The following is a 6,843-nucleotide window of genomic DNA, read 5'->3' as shown; positions in this document are numbered from 1 at the left end:
GACCACGACATGCGCGGCACGGCGGGAGCGTGGCGTTCGGGATCCGGGTAGCCGACTTGGTAGCGCGGACTGTTGGGGTTCCGAGGAAAGTGTGGTAAGCCCCCACGCTCGTTTTTCTCGAATGGGTTGGATTTACTCGCGGACCCTGCCTTGGGATCCGGCGAGTTATCATCCTCATCCATCGACTCGGAGCTGCCTCTTCCTCTTTGTCCTTGTTCTTGCCCTTGCCTCCCTTGCCGCGTGGGCGGTGCTTTCGGGCTCGCTTGTATCCTGCCTCCGGGTCGTTCTTTAGATCATTGACCCACTTGCGGCTTGCGGTTGGTGTGAGTGGACTTCCCCGTAACCGGATCCGGGTGGGCCGGGCGAGGCATGTCTCCGTACTCCTCGTAGGTTTGCGGGGCGCGGGATCCGCCGAGCCGTGACCTCGGTGCCGTGCTATGCGACCCCCGCCGGCTCCGCCTCCACGGCCGCGTCCTCTTCCGCCTCCTGAACCTCCGCGTTGGAACGCCATGGCGACCATCTCGGATCCTCCACTCTTCTGGTCATCAGGGTTCTTGCGTTTATGGCTGCTGCTGTTGCCGTTATCACGGTTCTTCTTTTATTGATGTAGGGGGATTGCTGTAGCTGCGAGATCACCGCCTGCATCATCATCGGCGGCAGTATGGTCACTGGCAATGGAGATCATTTCATCCAAAGTCAGTTTATTTGCGTTAGCCAAACAAGTGAGTATGCCTCAGCAATCCTCCTCTCTGCAGTCCACCAATGAAGGCGTACATGGCAGTGGTGTGGTCGACATTTTTGCACTCGTTCCTGCATGCCAACCATCGTGTGAGGAAGTGTCTTGAGGATTCTCCCTTCTTCTGGATACAAGCTTGCAAGTCGCTTACCGTGGCAGGTCTTTTGTAGGTGCCTCTGAAGTGTTTCTCGAAGGCGGTCTTCAGGTCAAACCAGCAAAAGATGGAGTTCTTCTCGAGGTCGCTGAGCCAGATCCGGGCTGGACCTACAAGGTATAACTGGAGCATGCGGCAGGCGATATTAGGGGTTCCTCCGGCAAAGGTTACTCGCATTATAGTAATCCTCAATCCAGGTATCCGGGCTTTCGGTGCCATCATAATGCTTCAGGTTTCCGGGTAGCTTGAGGTTCATCCTTGGCTTTGGTTCCTCTCGAATCATCCTGCCAAAGCACTTCGGACCGATGTAGTCGGTTCTATATTCGTTGAGGCGTTCCCGCGCGTCGCGCGAGCCGTGGCGAGGAGACTGTGAACGAGAGCGAGATCTCCGGCCGCCGCCTCCGCCTCCACCTCCGCCGCCACCGCTAGGTGGTGGTGTGGGAGACCTGCGAGGGGGTCGATCCGACTTCTTGCTTCCGCCTTCAGATTCTCCTCGGCCTTCCCGGTGCTGGCTCCGACTCCTGCGGCTGCCTTCACCGTGGCGTTGGCTGCCCTGGTCGTTCCGGCTCCGGCGAGGCTCCGGGTCGCGCTCCTCATTCCGACTCCTCCTAGGCTCGGGCTCACGATCGTTGTTCTGGTTCCGGCGAGGTTCCGGCGTGCGCTCCCTGTTTCTGTTTCTTGAGGGAAGCACGTTGTCGCGGATAACAATTCCACCATGCCCCTGGGGCCTGGTGTTTCCGGCTGGACTACGGCGGCGAGGGGGACGCGGGTAACCATTGAGCGGAGGAGAGGGGTTGCGGTACTTGTCCCGTCCAGAGTACATTGCATCCTTTCCCTTCTTCGGATCTGACGGGGGCGTCTTTGACGGCACGGGGATCGGATTTGGGTTTTCCCTGGCTTTTCTTCTGCGCTCCGTGGATCCGGTGCGCGATTCATCGTCGGGATGTCGGTTAGCGTGAGCGTCCTTCTGCGCAGTAGATACACAATTATCCGGATTGGACTCCAACCTGCGCGAGGTATCCGCCTTGCTTTGCTGCTGCATTGCCGAAGCGACAAGTTTGCGGACGTAGTTTATATCAACCTCTTCGTCCTTCTTTTTCAGGAGCTCCGCAGCTTTTAGCATGTTATCCTTTGGAGTTTCCAGCGGCCGCTCGCTCGCGGTGTGGCGAAGTTGATCCCGCAGGCGGGATTGCTTCTCTAACGATCCGATCGGCCTCCGCCTGCGCATAGGTCATCTTTACTTCCCACTCTTTCCTCATGCTCTTGATGTGCTCGAGTGTGTCAGCGATTTCACGATCCTGTCTTTCGAAGCGGTCCATCAAGTTTGCAGCTTCTGCTCTTTCATCCATTATTGCGGCTGCGGTATTGGCGAACTTCTTGGCTGTGGCCAGCATTTCCTTTCTCGTGGCCTCTAAAGCCTCGGGATCTGCGGCGTCGCCCAGGGTTATGGGTTTGTTGAGGACAGCAGATTTCGCCACTAAATCCATGCGAGCTTGTGCGACTAACTCTTCAGGGGTCAGGACGTTTTCGTATGGACGCTCCCGATCTAACGGAGATCCTGCGTTGGACGGCCCTGGATCGGAGGCGTTGTTTTCATCTTCGGGTTCCTGCTGATCCAGCTGTGCCACGGTTGCAAGAACCTGCCTGGGCTGGGCGGAGTCGACGTCGGGTTGCTCACCGTATCCGTATTCTTTACTTTCCGGTCGAACTCTTCAGTGTCCATGGAGTCCCCTGACATTGGGCTTAGGTTGCCGAGGATTGACTCCTCAAGGTTTCCGGAACCCTCTTGCTCCGGAGCGTTGCTTTCTCCGACAACCTCGTGCTGATCCGGAGCGACAGCGTTTTCCGGCGCCTCATCCTGCACGGGTCCAGCTCGGACTTCTTGAGGGGCGGCTCCGGCGGTATGGGCTATGAAGTGCACGAAGTGACACCTTTGCTTTTCTAACACCTGGGAGACCCAGGCGGATCTGCATTGGTCTTCCACCGTTATTTCCTTTTCGGGGGCGGATTGGGTGGGTTTTGATTTTTCCAGATCTAAAGCGGAATCTTTCTTGGGAAGTTCCTGCGTTTCAGATCGGATCTTCGCGACTGCGTCCCGCTCGGCGGCGGTCGCGTCAGCGCTACTTACCAGTGGGTTTCCGTCGGAATCGACGGTTTCCCCGATGAAGATGTGAATGCCGCCTATCGGGACGATGGAGAGCTTGACGAGGTTGGTTCTAGCCGGAATCCAGCACTCATCCGGAGGGACGATCGGCAGATTTCCGGCGTAAAGGACACGCCCCACAGCGATGGTGTCGTCGAAACTTCCCATGGCGGAACCCTCCCGGTTCCGGCCTCCAGACGCCGCAGCCCCACGGTGGGCGCCAACCGTCGTTGCCTAACCGACGGTACCTCGGAGGAGGGATCCTCACGAGGGGGAGAAGAAGTAGGGGCCATAGGGCGGAGTGCACAAGGGACGGTGGTACGCGATTTACCCAGCTTCGGAACACCCGCACGATGACGAGGCCTACTGCTGCTTGTCTGAAATTATCTGGGCGCTTTCGCGATGTTACAATGAGTTGTCGTTCTGCCTCTAGGGCTCCCAGGATCCGGCTTATAAAGGCGCACGGATCTAGGGTTTACATGGAGAGTCCTACCCGGATACAGGTTTCCTAACTACGGTACAATATCTTGCCGTGTACGTCAAGGATTCACCCTTCCATCTATGTCGTACCGGATCCGGGTCCCTTAACAGGCCTCTATGGATCCGGGTTCCTCTTCATGGTCGGTCGGATCCGGCTCCCTGCTCCTGGGCCGGACATCTTCCGTCGTGATCAACAAGCAATCGGGCCGCCCGATGGGCCACATTCCTCATCACCATCTGTGGGCCACCCGGGCTTGCCGGATCTAGGCACTGTCGATGGTACACCCATGAAGTATACCCACAACATCAACCTTACCAAAGATGTCATAGAGATGCAAAGGCTTGACGCCGAGGCCAAGTGCCGCGCGGAGGATACCAGGATCATGCTTGCCGACTTGAGCAACATGGATGGCGACCAGCTCTCATGGAGAAGAAATGAGCTGAGATCCGTCAACGGGGCGGCTGATCGCCCGTGGTTACATCGTCATCGTGAGAACTATGGCTTCGATGGCTCTCATGTGCCCCTTTGGGAACTTAATTCGTATTGTATTATGATCAATGTGGATTGGACTACATTTAGACGTAATTCGTACCACTGATGTCTCGGTTTGAATGACCTAAATATGGCTAAAATTAATCTGTTTGTGATGCATTTCTGAAATACCTAAAATGTTTTGGACTAGGTGGACAAAATGTGTTGGACCGCTGGACACTCCAAACGCAAACGGACAATCGTCATTGCGAGAACTATGGCTTCGATGGCTCTCATGTGCCCCTTTTGGAACTTAATTCGTATTGTATTATGGTCAATGTGGATTGGACTACATTTAGACGTAATTCGTACCACTGATGTGTCGGTTTGAATAACCTAAAGGCTAAAATTAATCTGTTTGTGATGCATTTCTGAAATACCTAAACCGTTTTGGACTAGGTGAACAAAATGTGTTGGACCACTGGACACTCCAAACGCAAACGGACAATCGTAGCCCGAAAACCATTTTCTGCGTCCACAGACTGACCCAAATGCAGATGAATAAGTACGGTCCTTTTTGATAACCGAAATGTGTGGATCGCTGGAGATGGCATCACGAGATAAAATGAGAGCGATCTTGCCTTGCCGTTGTTTTGATCATCAGGCCAATGTATATAAAAAAGATCCGATCGGGCTGGGTGGCCGCTTTAGCTTGTGCGGTGTCCTCGTCGGGCGCAACCAACTGATGAAGCATGCGGTGAGCCGGTGATGGAACTGAACCCGAATACCCGATCATGACACAAGTAAGGGGTGATGCTTAGCAGGGGTACCGTGGCTGTCGCCAAGTTGGAAATCTGCCCAGGTCGCTCTCGCCGAAAATATGGGGGCACATGGGTGGAGACCGGCCGCCGGGACGGGCCCTCCGCTCTCGCCGGCAAGATCAGGACACAGTGCCGGGCGCCGTGAGCACCACATTTCCTTCTTGGATTTTGTATTTATTTCCCCTTTGTGCTCTTCTTCCTCCTCCTCCTCTTTATTTCATTGGCGCGGAACAAGTCTATTGTGCGCCCTGATCTATATAACTATATTGGTTCTCTCTTTTCCCGGAGATGTAGTAACATTGCCCTCACCACATGCGTCCCTCTTGCAATCAAACAAGGAAGCGGGTTCGCTGCTTGTCCCCGCTACCACTGATCTTGTCTTCTCCTTCAGTAAATTTTTTTTTTCTGGTTGAGTGACCCCGGCCATTGTAGTAACCACCGTTACCGCTGTATGAATCGATAAATTACTACTCCTACGGTAGTACAATCTCTGAGATTTGCATTAGTGCAGCACTAGCGTCAATCCCACCACTAATCCATTATCGCCGTGGGCTGCCTCAGAATTCCACTTTAGCACGATTAACGAGTTAGCAGAGAATAAGAGCCGACACAGGCCACTCTCACCTTCAGATAAACCATTATCGTGCAAGCTCACTTATACATGAGTTGTTTGTTTCTCCCGCCATGCATTGCATTCAAACTGAGTGCAATTTATTTATTAATTTGCGAGGAAATTAAATGGAATTCGACGGTAGTAAACAAGAAGAACAAACATATTCATATCTTATTTAGTTCCTAGAATTCGATAACCAAAAATAGGAAAAAACAGAGATGTATAAATACAAAAAATAGGAAAAACACAGAAATATAATTATAATGCATGTGCAAAACAGAGATTGAAAACAAATGGGGTGTTTTGTCTCTGATCCCATGTTATCTTCTAGTTCCGTAAAACCATCGACAAATAAATCTAGATTAAATCATTTATTAACAAAATCTTCAAGATTTGCATCGATGCACCACTAGCACTAACTCCAACCACTAATCGATCAATCAGTCCCCACCATGGTCCGCCTCTGGATCCCACTTTGGCACGATCAACGAGTAATTCGATGAGCCCATGCATGTCGCTTTCAACTGTAAACCAGCACCCCCCATCTATCTGACACAAATGTCCGAATTGCAATAATAATTTCACATTTAATAAGAAAACCCTGATTTCTTGAATTTGCTAAACCGTAACCATAACCCCCCACTATCATTTTTGCCCCCCCCCCCCCACACCCCCACCCACCGAAACATTTGTGTGTGTTTGCAATGGCTACCGAAAATGACTTTCGTTCTCCCGCCATATAGTGCGTCTAAAATTGAATGCAATGTGATGATAGTACTCGACAAAACAAGAAGAACGGATTTAGATGGGTGTTTTAAGTGCTGAGACAATATGCAGACGACGCCATGATCAACTACCAATCATTACTATGCATCTAGACTGAGCAAACTTTGAGACCCACCAAAATCTATCAAACTTTGGATTTTAAAGAAATTATTTGGAGTCATTTTGTACAATTTTTTTTATCTAAACAAAAAAGTTAAGTTTCAGTTGAATTTGGCCTGAACCTTCTCTAATTCTTATGATGAGAATATACTTCAAAACCAACAGGAATTCTAAAAAATTTGTTTAAACTACATTGATGAACAAAATTGTTTTTTTAATAAATGATGACTTGTTACTTAAAAAGGTTTAAACATCCCTCCGTCCACAAATAAGTGTACATGCGGGGTTTCCAAGACAAATTATAACGTGGAGTAAAAAAATACATTGGGAACATGCATCTCTCCTCCTTAATTCTTTCACCTCCAATAAGCTAAGTGCATGTAGAAAACAAGAAAAATATGTGCTTAATATTATTGAGTTTGATTTCCGTGCGATGAGAGAGAAGCAATTAAAGTGCATTGAAAATATAGGAGTACACTCTTTTATGGACAAAGTTTAGGGCTAGATGTCCACTTATTTGAGGACGGAGGGAGTACATG

This window comes from Lolium rigidum, chromosome 6 (genome assembly GCF_022539505.1).
Source record: "Lolium rigidum isolate FL_2022 chromosome 6, APGP_CSIRO_Lrig_0.1, whole genome shotgun sequence".
Lineage (NCBI taxonomy): Eukaryota > Viridiplantae > Streptophyta > Magnoliopsida > Poales > Poaceae > Lolium > Lolium rigidum.
Note: the sequence above shows the minus strand (reverse complement) of the source record.